The sequence below is a fragment of the Grus americana genome, chromosome 1 (assembly GCF_028858705.1).
Source record: "Grus americana isolate bGruAme1 chromosome 1, bGruAme1.mat, whole genome shotgun sequence".
NCBI lineage: Eukaryota > Metazoa > Chordata > Aves > Gruiformes > Gruidae > Grus > Grus americana.
This window is the reverse complement of record NC_072852.1, coordinates 143492753-143510693: the sequence shown is the minus strand read 5'-3', so window position 1 is coordinate 143510693 and position 17941 is coordinate 143492753. Positions and strand designations below refer to the sequence as shown.

Genomic DNA, 17941 nt, shown 5'->3' with positions numbered 1-17941 from the left:
TCCAGCTGCAGCACTGCTGGGCTCCCACGGGGCGCAGCCGAGGGCCGCGGAGCCACTCACACGGCTGGTGCACCTTGGCGGCGGACACAGACCGAGGGCCAAACTTTGGGCGGCAGGTGAGGCTGTCAGGCCAGTGCTGGAGGGAGGAGAGATGCAAAGCACCCGATTGATTTTCTGCTGTTCTATGCTTTGCCAGATACTTCAGATATTAGAGGCTACATGACATGATGGGCCATGGCCATAAATGGCTGATTAAAGCACCGACACCGTTAGAAAATGTACATACAATGTGTTAACACTGAATGTATCAACAATGCAAATACTGATTGCAAAGAGGAAACCAAATTTACGTAGACAGATTAAAGCTAATCTGTGGGTTTTTTTGCCATTCAGTTTTTAACTGCAGGCTCTGTCAACTCATCTGTACTTACCCTTGACCCAGGCAACAATGAATTGTGCTCTCAGTCCAGATATGTCTTTACTGCATGACTGAATGTTTATTGTATTGTCTTCAGCCATTTCCTTTAACAATGCAAACGGGAAAGAAGCTTTAGAAGAATTTCTTTTAAGCCTGAGAAATGTAGTCCAGCAGGGTGCAGGGCCCCTGCACTAATGTATACATTGCATTTCTAATTCAGAGATATTCGTATGTGGCAGTATTCCGATGCCAAGGAAGATCAGTTCCTTTCTTGCTGTTCCCACTGAGCTGGATTTAGTGCCAATAATTGTCGCCCAAAGAAGTTGCAATCATGTTCTGGCAGAAAGCAGTGTACGCTCTTCTGTGGTTTTTGCAATCTGAGCTCTAAAATAGCAATCTTTTCGGGTCCCAGATAAAACCGTAATGTGTATCTATTCCTGATTAAATGTAGCTTCAGTTCTGCATTCTCAGGAAGTTCTTGGCATATCTTCATTTCTATTGCATGTCTCAGGAATGCATCTGCAGATCTTCATTTGTGCCTTTTCTTGAAACTCTTTGCAGCACAATAATAAACAACGGGATCAAAGCGGAGACTGTATAATGCCACCAAAAGCTTGTATAACCCCAAACAAACTCTTCAATTTGGCAATATAGGCTAACTGGATTACTGTTATCACTGCATAAAGCATATAGCACATCATAAAAATCTTACACAAAACAAACTTGAAAGCACTAGAGTGCTTTTTGGTTTCCCCAAATTGTGTATGAGGGGAAGTAATAAGTTTTCAGGAAAAAGTTTTTTAATAATTGCGATGCCATTGTTAGTGTGGGGGGAGAAAGCACAAAACGACCGGTGAACCAAAGCACTGTCTCTAAGGTTAGCAGTGTTTCTTAAGGAAAACATCGTTCAGGGCAACCAACACATCAAAGTGAGCTGCTGCCTGCCATTCATGCGCTGAAAAGTGCGGTGTGTCTTCCTAACTGGAGATAAAGAGTTGAAGAAGACGCACCCCAGAGGAGAGGTCCTGAACATCTCAAACATTTGCAACAGCAAGCGACCAGTTCCCAGGCAGCACCGGAGGCTGCGGCGTGTGGCCAGGACCAGAGCATTGCCTGTTCCCACAGGAGGCAACACCCACGGGGTGACAGACAGCAGAGCCAAGGAGATGTCTGTTTCCTGGACACAGCAATGTTTAGTATGGCTTCCATTTGTAATAGCAATGTAGGCATTTGTATATAATGCCTCAGGAAAGGATGTTCTCTTAGGTACTCTGAAGAGCTGTTCCACCCAATAAATGTTTCCATTAATGTATGCTTTTACCCTCAATCTATTATTATTCCTCTCTCTTCTCCAGTCCCATCTTCTCTTGTCACCCCAGATTCAGTCCAGTTCTTGCTAACAGGATTCTGGTTAGAAGATGCTTTATATGTGCAGACTGCTCAAATTTAGTGGGATTTACACCTATGCTTTTTTGGTTGTTGGTTTTTTTTGGTTGGGTATTGGGTTGGTTTTTTTTTTTGGTAAGGCATATTGTCCCAAGTGGGTGTACAAACCTGGTTGTTTGCACAGGACGGGGGTCTTGTTTGCTATTCATTGGTCCTGGTTTGCATCACCGGGCACCGTTGCTGCGGGCAGCACTGCAAGGTGCCTTTCCCCATCTCTCCCACCTGTGACCAGAGCATTTGTGGTTTTGCAGCTTGCAAAATGGAGTAGTGGTTGTGGTGGGGAAACATACAGCCCCGGCATGAGCCTGTTCTGGGGTCTTGCCAGTTAATGTCCTGGTGGGGAAGCACTTGCTAACACAGTTACTAGGAATACCTTTGCAATGCCTACCTTTCTCCATGCTAGAGGGGTCATTCTCAAGACCAGAGGTGGGCAATCAGCCTAAAGACAACCTCTGCTTTTAGGCCGCCTCAGAAAATCTAATTTTGCACCTGCCACGGCTCCTGCCGTTGCAAAGTTAGTGAGGTGTGAAGTGAGTCTGGGGCCAGCGTGAGAGGAGGCAGGTAACAGTGCCTCCTGGTGACTTCTGACATGATGCCAAGCTCCTGAAGCAACGAACACAGGTGTCCTCAATTATCTGAGGGGCTCTGAAATCCTCCCGCAGTCTGTGTGCTCTCACACGCAAATATTACAGGCCTGACGGCAGCAACCAAGTGCCAGCTTGAGCCCCCTTCCCCCTTCAGTGAAGGCAAGGGAGCAGGTCACTGAGTGGGGCTCGCAGCAACTTGATCGGTGGCAACTGCGGGACCATTTGCTATAGCTGCAGTAAAATACACCCATGAGTAAGCAAATGAATCTGAAGATGTTTGGAGGAAGGCCCCAGCATATTTTTGTAGCTCTAATTGAGACACCGAAAGCAGCAATAGCTATCCCAGTTGAGGTGGCCAACTGCGGCACCGCCATGAGCCACTTCTCCTACATGACCTGGACTCCTTCGGTGAAGCTGGATCCAGTGGCAGAGAAACAAGCCTGTGTGGCTGACTGAGGGTAAAAATTCAGTCCAAAAGCATCTGCAGCAGCATTTTCCTTGGTCCTCACTGACCAATTCAGCACTGAACAAATTCCTAAGAAGCAGCTAGGAGCCAAATGAGAGAAGGAAAAATTAAAAAAAAAGATAAATATTGCAGGAATTCTGTTTCCTATGTAGTCTGTCTATGGCTTTGGGAAAAGAAAAGGCTCCCACTAGGACCTGAAGCAAACTTTTCTCTGGGTTTGATTTCTTTTTCCCCATCTAATGTTCAAGTATCTATAACCTTAAGGCCTTAGTGGGAAATTTAAGGATTTTGATTCTGAACTTATGGTGGCAGCTAGATGGCTGGTAGATTTTCAAGTGTCTGAGCACATGTAAGCCTCCAGAAAATCAAAATATTTTGTGTTTCCCTGGTTCCCACAGCATAAACTAATTTGTACTAGATTTCCTATCCTGCAGATTCCCCCCGCTGCACCTCAGATATGGGGGATATCATTCACCTTCCTTGTTGACTCCCACACACATAGATAAGGGGCAGTCTCAGCTTTTATTAATATGCAGCAACCTGTTTGTAATTTCTGATTCTAGAAACATAGCTGCAAATGTGAGAGGCTGAGTCTTTAACGAGCCCGTGGCTGGGAATGATAAGGGATACTTCCTGTAGGTTTCAGCTCCATCTATTGTTTTTCATAACAATGGGGAAAAAATGAAATGTGTTTTCTAAATCAGCAATTTTATGACACAGTTAGTTTGCATTCCCTAATGAGGAAGCATTAGGGAATACCCAAACTTATAACGGAGAAAGAATTTGAGCAAACAGGATAAAAATTAAGGCTAGTACGTCAGTAATTGCAGCTCATTGAGCTACACCATTTAAATTTAATTGTTCAGTAGGCCGATTTTCTTCATCACACATGTAGAAGCCTTGATTGACGCCACCTTCTTCCCCCATAGGAAGGCATGCACCTTCATGAGCATGAAACCCTTGCTCCCACATACCAGCATGATCTTCCTTTGCTGCAAAAGTCCCCCATTTCCCCCTTTCGAGATGAGCTGTGCTGTCCCTTCCCTAACAGCAACAGCTGGCACCACAAACATCCTCCTGCTCCTGCCAGAACAATGGCTGTCCCAGGGAAGGGAAGAGAAGCAGCAGGAGGGACGGCCAAGACAAGCCAGCCCCTGTTCCAAGCGCATGCAATGCTCCTCTGTTGTTGAAACTTATGCCAGGTCAGCTTCAGGAAAATAAAATTTTCTCATTTCAAAGTCTTTGCTTCTTATCCCCCCTACCCCCAGCTTCTTTCCCTTCAGCAAACTGCAGCTGGATGCAATGCGGGGCTCTGTCCCTTGAAACACATTTTTGAACTGCTGCAGAGCACATCCTGCCCCACCGAGCCAACGCGAAACTGAAGCGTGCCGCTCCCAGCGCCGCTGAAACCTCGACTTGGGGGTCCCGAGAGGTCTTCAAGGACCTGTCCGCCTCTGCTTTGACTGTCAGATGCAACAGAAAGTAGGGACCTCGGACCACTGGCAGGGACCTGCCACCTCTCGGCCAAAGCCCAGACACCGGCCACCACTGACCTGCAGATGCGCAGGAGCAGCTGCCACCCGAACGCTTCCCTCGTCACGGCCACCGCCACTTTACTGGACCCAGACTTGGCCAAAACGGTTGGATTAGCAATGGACAATTTCTCTTAGGCTCAGCTATAGCTTGTAGCTACCTTCACCCTTGTCTTGTTAGCTAAAACAAGAAAATATCATTTTCTTTTCATCTTCCTCTCCACTGTCAGGCCAGGTGAGTGTGAGTTTAAAGCTCAAGTGCTAATCAATGGACGCTGCAACAGTTTTGTGGATAAGAATCACGTTAGGTGTGTAAAAGCTGCCGACCCTTGCTGGATAGATTTCCATCCTTGAAGAGGGAGGCATGGGCCAGAGGGCGGACTGTCCCATCTCTCTGAAATAGCTGTCCTGGAATAAGATGAAATCTCTTCCTTAGAAGTGCCCATCTCTCCCCAGTTGATAAGATTAACCCAGACACCTACATTTTAGACTGTTTAATTTACGTGAGCTGAATCTCATCCTTTGTGACTTACTCCAGAAAGGCAAATCTTAACTTATGGGTATTTTAATGAGTTAAATTCATTACTGCCATTGCTGACCTTATATTCAGCATGTAGCTTCCCAAAACTGGCCTTGGTATACTCAGTATATGAAAATAAATTATTTTATAGTGAAGCGCAGATGAAATCTGATAACAGATGAGTGTAAAAGTTATCCCCCTCCCCCCCCCCCCCATTTCTCATAAAGAGATATAACTATTTCATTTCTGTGGGTGTACAGGTTAGAACAATCGAAAACATGAGTCCGAGTTAGTACCAGTTGGTGCAACTGATGCTCTAGCAGATTAAGTCTAGGGTATTGCTAGCTATGAATACAGATTTTTCAAATTAAATGTGGCAGAATTAGAGCATGGGGCCAGAAAGTTACACTGAATTTTTATTCCTTAACACTTTTACCTGGAGGTCCTACTGCCAGTCTCATGCATCGAGAAATCATAAATGTGAGACATACTAAGAGATTGTTTTAAAAATCAGATTATTTCTTAAATACTTGCTTTATGGATTGTCATTCACTGAGATTCATTTCTTCAAACTTTTTTCTGCAACTATGGGGATGAAAAACTTTCAAGAGCAAAAAAATGGGGAAGAAGAAAGTTCAAATTATAATTAAAAGGAACCAATTAATGCAATTAAAAAAGGATCTGAGGTGATCTGGAGTTGAACATAAACCAGTTCCATTTATCCACAAAAATTTTCCCTCCAGGGAAAAGAGAGAAATCCAGCATCATCAGCCATTTCGAATATGACTAGGAGGAAGAATCCCAGGCAGCTGCACTGACACAGGAGGAGTCACGCTGCTGGTGCAAGAAGTAGGTGAATCCTTCTCTGAAGGATATTGTTGCAGCTGCAGCATGGAGATACAGGCTGCTAGCTAAATGTTTCCAGATCAACAGGAAAATCCAAAAGGAAGGGGAGCATTTATTAAATGTAAAATGACATTTTAGAAGTAGTTTGGAATGTCAAACTTGTGGAAACTAGGAGATAATAGCATGAAAATTACTTTCCCTCTGCACAAACATTGTGAGAAAATTTGCTCTTTAACTACATAACCATATTCCCCCTTTTCCCTTGTGCATCTGCCTCAGTCAGAGGGCGGCTATTGCTAGGCTACCTCAGCTTTACTTGCCTGTATGGGTGTAAAGGACTACCAATGCCAATCATCACGCATGCTACAAAAACAGGTACAACAGGTACCAACAGATAGTGCTCATCGAAGCAGGAGCTGGGTTTATGCACTCCCAGCCCCACAACCCCATTTCTTTTGTATCTGCACGTTAGCCTAGCCACAGTTCTGCCTCAGCATTTGTGGATAACCAGACTCAAACATTTGCAAGGGGATGAGCCTGGAGTACACTTGACCTCACCTGTGCCCCATCCTTCTGAAACCCAGAGAAGGGAGGGACACTGGGATTAAGGTTTGGAGACTCGGCTATGCCTGTGCCATGGGCACATGACCATGGGCTTAGGGTGTGGGCGCATCTGGGCTCGAGTGCAAGTCCAGGTGTAGACAACATACAAAAAACTTGTCCAACGATTGCCATCACGGGTGTAGGATTTGGCAGCTGTAGCGATGTGTAGCTACCCACCAGGTGATGCCATGCAAGCACAAGAGTTATCTTCACTGGTTTACAGTGGTACCTCCAGCAAGGACCTTGCGCTCCTCCAAACTCTGTAGAAATCTGAGTTATTCCAGATATAAGCACTCTTTTTTTTTGTTGTAGTAGAAATCAACCCTAGGAGATTATGCTTGCAACTCTGTTCCTACCCTGCTATGTGGAGCTGCATTATATTTTTCAAGAAACAATATAAAGTAAACATGAAGGAAAGAACAAGAAAGAAATTATTGATATAATTCATACATTTTTTGACACTATCTCCAATGACTTTTCTTTCCCTTAGTGTTGAAGAGCATGTATTCAGTCCCGAGATAAAAGTTTCAGTTGACGTTTCAGTGTTGAAAAGATTGTGCTTATCAGCAATGAGCAGGAATACTGGTTTATAATAACGAAAAAGTTTTGGGTTTTGGCCAACAGATATCAAGACTGACAGCACACAGCTTGGGATGGAAATAGAGTGGGAGGTGAGCTCTGACATTCAGTAATTTTCTTTCTTCCACTTGTCCTCACAATTACTTTTACTAGCATGCGCTTTCCCTCACACATATATTAACAATCTTTTTTTAGACAGTAAGAAACTGAAAATAGGGTTATCTTCATCCCTTGGCCTTCCATCTCCTTCCTGAACTCCCTAAGAAGGACAGTTTACTCATCTACACCAAGCATTTGACTTCCTTTTGTCCCTTTTCCATTTGACTCATTCCTGCCAAGGTATCTACTGTGTCTGACTTCCCCTTCTAGATAGAGCTCATCCACAGCAGGAAAATCTGGCACTTTTGGAGGCAGGAGGTAAATAATACAGTATAGGCAGAAGGTAAGAAGGGATTCTCAATGCATCGCACTTTTGGGGAGCTCTTTGGGACATTTGGTACTTTGGTGGAAGTAAGAGGAAGAGAGTTGGGAAAAAATTGCTGAGTCCTGATAGATTCGCCCAGATAGCTCTGAAGTATAATTCAAAAAGCTTTAAAAAAATTTTATGAAAAATCCTAAAGCCAAGAAGCAATGCCCCACAATACAGTTATCAAAGTTCAGTACCATCCAATGAACAACTTCAAAATGAGCCAGTCCTTTTCACAAACACTACAAGGAGCTGGTCCTCATGCATTGGGACAACATGAATATAGCCATTTCAAAGTAGGATCCTAACACGCCCAACTGAGGTGACAGAGTTTCCAGATGTTGGAAGCAAAACACCTGCAGCTGCCTAGAGCTCCTGGGACATGCTCCCAGGCCTGGGGCTCAGCGCAGACAGCTTGGCTTCACGTCAGAGGGTCTCCTTGGATGAAGGTGCCTTAGACTTGAGGACAGAGGGGCAAGTGCCCTCGTCTCAGCTAGGTGGAGGGCTGCCTCAGGTTGAGTGAGGTCATAGCAGGAGAGCCGCTGCTGAGTCAGTTTTGGATTCCTGAGAGTGAGGCCGTGGCACCTGCTGAAAACCCCCGTCATTCATTTCCAGGGAATTGCTGCCAAGACAGGGCAGGAAGAACATGTTTAATGCCATGGCTTTGAAGTATGACTGAAACGGCAAGTTTCTGACCCCCAAACGGAGGGTTGTAACTCAAAGCTCATTCCCATATTACTGTTCTTGTGACAGTAATAAAGCACCTGAAATATCTCTGAAGAAAGGGACTTTTTTGCTCTGACTCAGACCAGGTAACGTAAGTCTTTTCATCATAATGCCATGGCTTCATGCTGATTTTATGCTGAACTTTAACCTCATAAATACAATACAAGGCAAAAAATAGCATTTGTATTTCCTTTTTCTAGGCGTTCCTCGCTAGTAAGGACCATGAGCAGTTTTTCAGCTGTTTCACAAACAAATTTTGAAAAATGGACTTTGCATCACCTGCATGAGAAGGCAGAAAAAAAAGAAGCACTGAACTGCAAATTATTCATTGCTTTCCTTTTCCCTTCCTTGTGTTTTAGCAATGGGGTCCTTGACCTTTACAGTCAGCTCATGACTTGTCTATAAATTATAGCCAGGACCTTGATTTACTACTAAGTTCAACATCCAACAGTTAAAAACTTCAAGCCATCGTTACCTCTGAGCAGTTTCACGGGCGCAGAACCAGTTTCAAGCTGTTTCAAGCAAGGACACATAACAGTTTGACAAGCTCAACATTTAATCAATTTATTTAAGGCAGAACTTATTTCCTACAATGTACGTAGAAAAGGTAGCTTCCACCGCACATACACACGAGGCATAGAAAGCCAAGTCTATTGACTTGCATTTTATGGCATGGCTGGGTCACATTTTCAATCCATAAATGCAACTACACTCACACTGTCAACAAAACTGTTTTCTCCCTGTAGGGTCTCAGCAGAAACCAAACACTGTTAATTTTTATGTTGTTGTGCCCAGCTGAAGCTAAACCCACCTCTCTGTGTGTAACTGCCAAAAGTAAGAGCCATTTAAAGGGTGTCAACCAGACTATACAGACCAGTTCCTTGACTCCATTAAGACTTTATATTGAGATGGTTTTGGCAAGACAGCTGTTATTGCACAGAAAATTTAGTCCAAATTATGTCTCTACACTTGCCTGTGAATGGTGATAAATAAATAAATAAGAAAAAAGCTCCTCTGATGAGAAATGGAAAAGCTCTACATTGTTCAGATTAGACCTTTTACCTGTATGTAACTTGAGCTACATCACTGCCTGGAAATACACTTTAATATCTAAAACAAGTGATATGAAGGTCATTTGCATGCTCATGTCCGTAATACCCTTAGCAATATTTTCAGTGCTCCAAAGTATGAGGAAAAACTTCTTCACTGTGAGGGTGACCGAGCACTGGAACAGGCTGCCCAGAGAGGCTGTGGAGTCTCCTTCTCTGGAGATATTCAAAACCCACCTGGATGTGATCCTGTGCAACCTGCTGTAGGTGATCCTGCTTGAGCAGGGGGGTTGGACTAGATGGTCTCCAGAGGTCCCTTCCAACCCCTACCGTTCTGTGATTCTGTGATTCTGTGATTCTGTATCAAATAGCGCATTGAAACTTCGTATTGAAATACAAATAAGCCCCATCGTTATCAACTAACATTTCTGTTATGGTCTAACCACTGCCTGTAGAAAGACAGATTTAAAAATTGTCTGCCTTTATCCCCTCCTGAGAGCAGTAAATCCATACCACACTACAAAAAGTCATTATCTTTGTGGCTGCATGAAGCAAATGCAAATTAGGGTGATGTTCTCAACATTCAAGGCATTTACCTCCAATCTATCCTACCTCATTACAGCTGTAGACTCCTCTCTCTACTGTGAAAATCTTTTTTTTAATGCTCTGTTCTGAAAAGTTCAGCCAAAGCCACAAGAAAACAATGTGATTCGTGAAAAAGACTTGCACAGAAATCAACTTTTTTTGTTCTATGGAACAAAATGGTGAGTGGCAGAGTGAGCCTCCTTCCAGAAGAGATGATCAGAAAGAGTTCTGAGGTTTCTGGGAAGTTTTTGGGCACTTTTGAGATTTGGGTTTGGTCTGAGTCAGAACAAAACTATAAACACACAGACCTTTTTTTTTTTTAATTTCTCACAAACCAAAGATTCCAAGAAATTATGATGTTTCCTCATATGAAACACACTTTGGGTGCTGCCCCTGTTCCCGGAGGTACATGTTTCTGAATGTTTCATGTTTATTTGGTGCAGCAAGCCCTCAAGGATTTTCCTGAGTTACTGAGGATGCCCACTGCCTGCTGCACAGGCAAATAGATCGAAGCCTCCGCTCCCAGCAGAGGTTCCTCAGGCCATGGCCACACTGGCCCCCACCAGACTCTAATGCTTCTTCATGCTGCTGGCCCCATGCTGCAGGACCCTGAGAGTCCCAGTTGGGACCCAGCGGCAGTATGTTTCCAAGAAAACACTTTGGGTAAAACCACAGCATTTTTCAGTGATACTTGCAGGAAAAATTCAGACCAGCTCTGCTGATGAGCCCCCATTCTCCAAGGCCCTGAATGCAGCCCCCAGCTCTGGCACCCATCCCCGCTCCTTGGGGCCAGGCCAGGCCTGCTGCAGCCCGGCTGCGTAGCCTGGGATCACACCGCTGGGAACGAGCCGGGAGTTTCACTGGGGCGGCTTTACATCTCCCATTTTCTTCGGAACTGCATTTGTGACCAGATCCTCAGCCTTGGTCCTTCCTGAGCCACACCACAGTCTGTGCCCAACCTTGTACCTGCTGGCCATCACCTACAGGACCCTGATGGACTTTGCACCAGCCCCATCGCTGTGGCCTTGCCAGGCAGTTGTAGGGCTCCGGGCTGGCCCTGGACACCGTCCCCGTGCCATCCCTGCTCCCTCACTGGGTGCTGCTGGATGGACCCTGGTTGGGGAGGGCACGGCCCTGCTGGCCTCATGGCCGCCCTTGGCTCCCAGCTCATGCCTGTGGGCCACTGTCCTTATGGGACAGTGGAAGCAAAAAGGGTGATCTTCTGCTCACTTCTGAGCTACTCTAATTTGTGTACATACTTGGTTTTACAGGCTCCAGTAATTTCCTAAATAAAAGTCAGGGCACAAAACTGAGAAAAAAAATCAGAATACAGCTACTATATGTGTGTGGGTGAAGATGCAAGCACTTGAGCAAAAGTCATATAGAAACTGGTGAAAACCACTGTATTTTTCCAGTGGCTCCCTGGGGTTTATCCTAAGCAGTCAAGTAATTGCCATATGAGGAAAACAGTAGAGGGAAGACAGAAACCAGACTTTTTCACACGAACTGTTCCACAGGAAAAAAAAAACACCAAAAAAATAACTTCTGTAATAGCCTTTCTCTGTGCAAAGAACCTTTTGCCTAATTATAATTGATTTGCTTTACCTGAAATACTTGAAAAGCTCTATGTGTTACCAACCTGAGCATTCATAAGCTCTGAACACAGTGAATGAGTATTAATTCGATGCTGTCTTCACAAACTTTGCACGAATGTGCAGACACCTCTTCACGGTATCTAAAGTTACAAATGTCTGTCCAGGACACTGAAAGCTTTCTACACAAAAGTCCATTTTCTCCCCATGTTTACCAGCTGGCTACGGTGCGTCGACACCAGTCCAGGTGACCTTCCTCTGCTCCACTGTCCCTCCAGCGTCCACATCTCACCCACCTTCCCTCACTCTCACCATGCCAGTTTCATTTCCCCTCTTGGCAGCTCGTTGAACGCATGTGCATGCAGATGGGCAAGAACAGTCCCTCTCCCCGCAGCAAACCCATGAAACACAAGGAAAATTAACTGAGCAGCTATCTGACTTTTGGTTTTTGTTGTTGCGCTGTCCCCGTCCTACTCAATTCTGCTGTTTCAGGCATCTCGCCCATGTTTCACACTAGCAGGCCTTTGGAAAGGGATGCTGAGCAAAATGTTTCTTTATGAAGCTTAAGTGACTTCAGAAGGCAAAGTCTGACTTGAGCTCTTAATGTAAGCAGTTTTGAAAACTTCAGCCTTTTCCTGAGATGGATATACATATATGTGTGTTCGTAAAGTACTTGGCATCATAAAACACGAGTGGAAATACACAACTAAGCAAGAGCTAAATACATAGTTAGCTACATAAATTAATTAAATCAGTAGTTACAACACTGAAACCTTGTTTTCAGAAAAGATCTGTAGCCTTGAACAGGGAAGTTTTTCACACCTTTATTTAACAGTGGTCAGGTCTGAATTCCATACAGACATTTTCAATAAAATGCGGCTTGTTACAGTACTCAGTTCAACAGTTTTACATAATTATACAATTCATATAGCAAAATAAAAACACATCACTTACAATCCATGGGACTTTGGGGAATTTATAAATCAAATATTTGTCTGGGGTTGGGGTTTACTCTTCTGGAATTTGTCTCACTGACAGACAAATGTAGACCAAAACCTGGATTTAGCCTTGTATAACTTAAAATACAATATAAGAAATAGCAATCACAGTTTCACAAAACACATAGGGCTAGGTGGGGTCTTATTTGTTCATATCTTTTCCCTGGGGCAGAATCAGTTCAATTTCTGACATAAAATGTTTATCTAACATCTTAGAAAGAATGATGGGGGGTATAATTTCCTCAGGCAATTTGTTCAAGTGCTACCTTTAAATTAGACAAAAGAAAAAATCTTCCTGATGTGACTCCTCTTTACTCCGTCTGGAGCCTGGGAATCCTGTCTTGCCCACCCTGAACACAGAGAATGAGCTCCTTCCTACATAAGCCCTCCAAACACTTTTCTACTGCAGGCTAGAGAAACTCAATCTCTTCAAACTACAAAGACTGAACAAATACAACCACAAATCAAACACTCCTGTCAGTCAAACAAACAGTGAAAAGAGTTACTTTTGCTCCTAATGACTTTATAAATTCTTAATAAATAAGTTATTTTCTTACCTGATTTTTTAACACACACTGAATTTCTTCAGTCTTTTCTCACTGAATGCATTTCTGCTGTAGGATACCAATAAAAACATGTGTTACACTGTAACACCTACTTCCTCTTTTCATTTCTTTTATTCACTGACAAAGCTATTTTAAAATATTTGCTAAAAGGATACATATTTTTTTCCCCAATTCAAAAATCTGTTTCCCATTACTCATGGAGCACTGTATGGCTGTTTCACTCACCTTGCATCACAAAAGCTGGAGTCACCACCAGGTATTTTCCAGAACGGACATATGATTTTGCAACACTGATGATCCAATGTATATCCACCTTCTCTTTAAAGCAAGGAAAGCTGCAAATAATTTCTTAAAATATTAGGTTCAATCCAAGTACAATACAAACACAAGTATGAGGGAAGCACTATGTTTGTCTCCATGTTACCAACCTGATCTGTCTCTGTCATTCACCCATACGATGAATTTCCCATAGTGGAAAAAACAGGCAACCTGTTTCAATAGTGCTACTTATTTGAGACTAGCCACATGAGGATGTCGTAAACCTTCCCGAGACTCATGCTTTGCTGTTGGTCAGACAAATGTCCAGTGCAAGGTGGCTCCTATATGACATAGAGCAGTGGTCTCCAAACTTCTTTGATCATGCATCCTTAACAATAAAAAAATTTTGAGCACCCCCCCCATATATGTATGTTTATTTATACATAAGTTATATACATGTACTGTATTAATATATTATGTACATTATAAAACCTAAAAAAAAAATTCAAAAGGATGAGATAAAGATTAAATAAACACTATTTTAAAAATTATATTTTCATTTTATTTATTAATGGTAAAAAAATATTTTCTTCCTGCACCCAAGTGGATTGTCTTGCACACTCCTTGGGGTGTGTGCAACCTTCTTTAGAGACAACTGACATAGGTATCACATTAGGTAATGCCAGAAGTGACTACAGGATCCTTAGCAGACCTCTGTTGTCCCTGTAAAATCCATTCCTATGCTAAGGCTTCTTCCTAAAAGATAGCTTTTGCATTTGTTTTCCTCTTTCGTTAAACCAGAGAACTTCTCTGCATTAGCAGTAGTGCCCCATGCTAATCACATCAGCTATGAATCACTCCTGACTGGTGCAGATGTCTGAGATTGGGAACAGGATGTCCTCTTCAAGGTCTAGCTGGGAGGCCAGAACAAATTATTACCTCAGCTATTCACTTGCTCCTTAGCAGATCGATCATTTAACATGAGGTCCTTTAAGAGAACTTCATATATTAAGCAGCAGAAGATAGCAGCAAAACAGATTGGGGTAGTAATATACATAGCAGCTTTCACAGCATTAGTAAAAATGAAAAAAAAATTACATACGTCCAGCATGGCTTTGTTAGTGCAAATAAGAAATACAACAACCTGAAAGCATCAGAACTGAGAAGATTCAGAAGTGAGAAGTAAGCTGGGGCTTTCCAAGAAGTAGACGTCAGAAAGTGTGATGATTAAAACCAGTAGATATTCAGAGTTCTTTATATAGAACAGAAAACTCCATCTTACTGTTAGGTGTATTACTCCTGATAATAATTAGGAATACGTGGCAAAAATAGTGGTAATAATAATAATCTGCCCTAATTAATACAATTCTGATTTAGTAAAGGAGGGGCTTTGTATCGTGATACACCCCTCTCTCTTGCATTGAGCTAGTGTCTATGCTACAGTGTCCATGCCTAGCACTCCTCAAGATCCTCTTTGAAGTTTAGTCTCTAAGTTACGTTTGATTTTTCTTCTATTAGTCTGTTCTCCTGTTCATGATCTTCAAGGTGAAACTTCAGGTTTCAATATTAATATTTCGTTTCTTGGCCATTATCTACATAAGCTAAATTTGATGCTCTCATTATCTATAAATTCTTTGTGTATTGCCTGCATTTCATTACTCTTGACTTTCTTGTTTTCTCATGTCAGACACAGCTTTTTCCACCTGCTGCTGCGAGAGCCTAGTTACTCTGGGACATACTGCTTGAACTCTTGTGGGTTTTAGATTATAAATGGAGGTCAACAAAGAGAGCAGCAGGGTCTATGTAGAGAAGCCTCCCTAAAAGACATTGATCTGTACTCATCTGTACGAGCAATTTTCTTTGCTTTGATGCAACATTAAAATTTGCGGCCAGTTTCCTGCACAGAGAAGTGGTGAGAAAGAGATGGAGATAGAACTAGGTTTTGTCTTTCTGCTGTTTCTCAGATGTACTTTAAACTAGTGTGGTTTAATAAAAGTGATTCTGAATCTTGCATCAGTGCAGAACCCAAACTCACGTACAGAAGCATTGACCTCAGTTGCTCCATATATAGTTTTGTGCACTTTTTGTGTCACAAGTTACAAATGACCTCTTGCAGTGTTGGCTGCAGCAGACTAAAATGTAGCATTTGCCCCCAACTCCTGCATAGTTAAATAAGTTGGGCTGTGCACAAGGGCAGTAGAGGTGTAAACAAACGTCGATTTTTCCTGCCTCTTTTATGTGGTATCTAATCTCCAGCAGAGGAGCCACACAGGTAGGTGCAGCTGATAACTTCTTAAAATGAGATAGTGACTTCTGCCCCAACTCTGGCTGGGGAATTAGTTACCATGTGCCCACTGCCAGCCAGCAGCTGGGGGAAGGAGAAGGCATGGGGCAAGAATCCCCGTTACCACAGATGAAACCAATTGGGTCAGTGTCCTGGTTTAGCCCAGCTGGCAGCTAAAACAACCACACCGCCGTTCACTCACACGCCCCTGGCCTCCAGTGGGATGGGGGAGAGAATTGGAAAAAAAAGGTAGAACTCCTGGAGTGAGATAAAGACACTTTAATAGGACAGAACAGGAAGATGATGATGATGATAGTAATAATAATAATAATAATAATAGAATATATAAACCAAGTGATGCACAGCACAATTACTCACCACCTGGAGCTGATGCTCAGCTAGTTCCTGAGCCGTGCAGTCCCTGGCCAACTCCCTGCATGACGTCATATGGTATGGAATATCCCTTTGGCCAGTTTGAGACAGCTGTCTTGGCCATGTTCCCTCCCAGCTTCTCGTGCACTGCCAGCCTCCTTGCTGGCAGGGCAGTATGAGAAGCTGAAAAGTTCTTAACTTGGTGTAAACACTGCCTAGCAACAACCACAACATCAGTGTGTTATCAACATTATTCTCACCCAAAATCCAAAACACAGCACTGTACCAGGTGTTAAGAAGAAAATTAACTCTATCCCAGCTAAAACCAGGACAATAAGCTAGGCTGGAGCTGGCTGACTGGTATTTGCCTTAAGCGTGGGAGAACACTCATAGGAACTGCTTTGCTCACAGATCGGCAGACATGGTTCTCTTTGACCAGCATCACTCAACTCAGCAGTGGATGCCTGGACTCAGTCTAAAATGAAATACCTGAAAAAAAGATGAAGCTCATGTGAAAATAATTGAAAAACGCTGTGTAGGCAAATGAAAATTTCCCCAAGTACTTCTTAAAAGTAGCGTCACATGAACTTCGACCTTAGCATCACATAGGCTGTAGAATATCACCCACTGATTAAGGCCTTGAGGTCAATAACTGCCGGCTGAGCAACAGACCTTTGAGAAAGGCATTCACAACGAATTTTGCATACTGGGCAACTTAGGTGCTAAAACCAATTTCCTATATTTTTTAAACTCATCAGTTTTAACAGCAGTAAACACTATCACATTTCTGGTGCCCAGAGCCTGGACTGAAAGGTAGGGCTTGCTAGAAACCAAATACCTCAGGTTTGTAACAATGAACAGTTGCTTCTGTGTTAAAAACATTCTGGTTTAACTATGTCGTAAAAATGTGCCCTGACAAATTTGGTTGTGGGCTTGATTCCCTTCAGGCTGAGACGGGAAATGAGCTTCGGTTTCCCACTTCACCCAAGGGAGCCTACAAATCATGAAGGTCCTGTGATCCTCCTACTCAAAGGATCCTAAGGTAAAAAGCAACTGCTTGATCCTTGGGAAAGAGAGCTTCAGCACTTGCCTCCTGCAGAGAGCTGAGATGAAGACCCAAAATCTGTACCTGACTTTGGTTTTGACTAGTTTAGGCTCTTTCCAACCAGTTTTTTAGAACCTCACCTAATGTGTTTGACCCCCTCCATGCACTGTATACAGGTATGCCCATATGGAGCAATGGCATCACACTTAAAATTTAAGCATCATCATAGTTAATTCCTTTAGCCAGGAAGGCTTTATACTGAAGTTTTGACAGGGAGGGAAATTCAATTTCAGTCTCTTTGGACAAGCACTTAAACTATCAAATTGATTTCTTCTGCATACTGTGGAGAGTTACTATCAGCTGTCATGCACTTGGACTTGGCAGGTCTCAAGAGTTTATTCTTACAACGATGCTGCTTTACTCTCAAACCAATGTGCCGTATCCCTAAACTTACTGTTTTAGTAACAGCATGCGAGAATGTCAGTGAAAGACAAGCAGAGCACAAAAAGGAAGAGCTGAGCTGGGAGTCAGGGCAACTGAAAACATTTGCCTAAAACTTTAAAATTTCCTGCAAGCTTGTGATCAGCAGAACTTGTTTAAAAAGACTCATGGTCCCTGATAAACTGATTGAGATTACAAGAACAACATCCATCTTTGTAAAGAAAATTGGGGTAGCCTAGCTCTGTAGGGAAGGATGATAAAGTTGTAGATAATCACTGACATAGAATTTAAATTCTTCAGGTCCTCTTACAATACTATAATCCACAATATACAATGAGCCATATGTACGTAAAATATTTAAACGCATAATCAGATGGAAAGAAACATGCAAAAAATCCAGACCTTAGCTCAGTAAGCAAAGGCTTTTTAAAAGAGGTAGCAAGCGCTGTGGAATGCTAGCAAGCTTGTGAAGCTGGAGAAATATCACTAAAATGTAGTGGAGATACCAATTTATTATACCACCTACGTTTACCAGCAAAGGGTGAAGTGGGAAATTGAAGCT

At 43.0% G+C, this 17941-nt stretch overlaps 1 protein-coding gene across 1 annotated transcript in view; it reads right to left on the bottom strand.

Annotated features, from left to right (window-relative positions):
• P2RY8 (P2Y receptor family member 8) overlaps positions 1-13031 on the bottom strand; it is a 59964-nt gene extending 46933 nt beyond the window's left edge. Inside the window, exon 1 of the mRNA XM_054813311.1 lies at positions 12971-13031. The gene's annotated coding sequence lies outside the window, so the exon portion shown is untranslated. The remainder of the gene's footprint in view (positions 1-12970) is intronic.
• Between the last annotated feature and the right edge of the window lie 4910 nt (positions 13032-17941).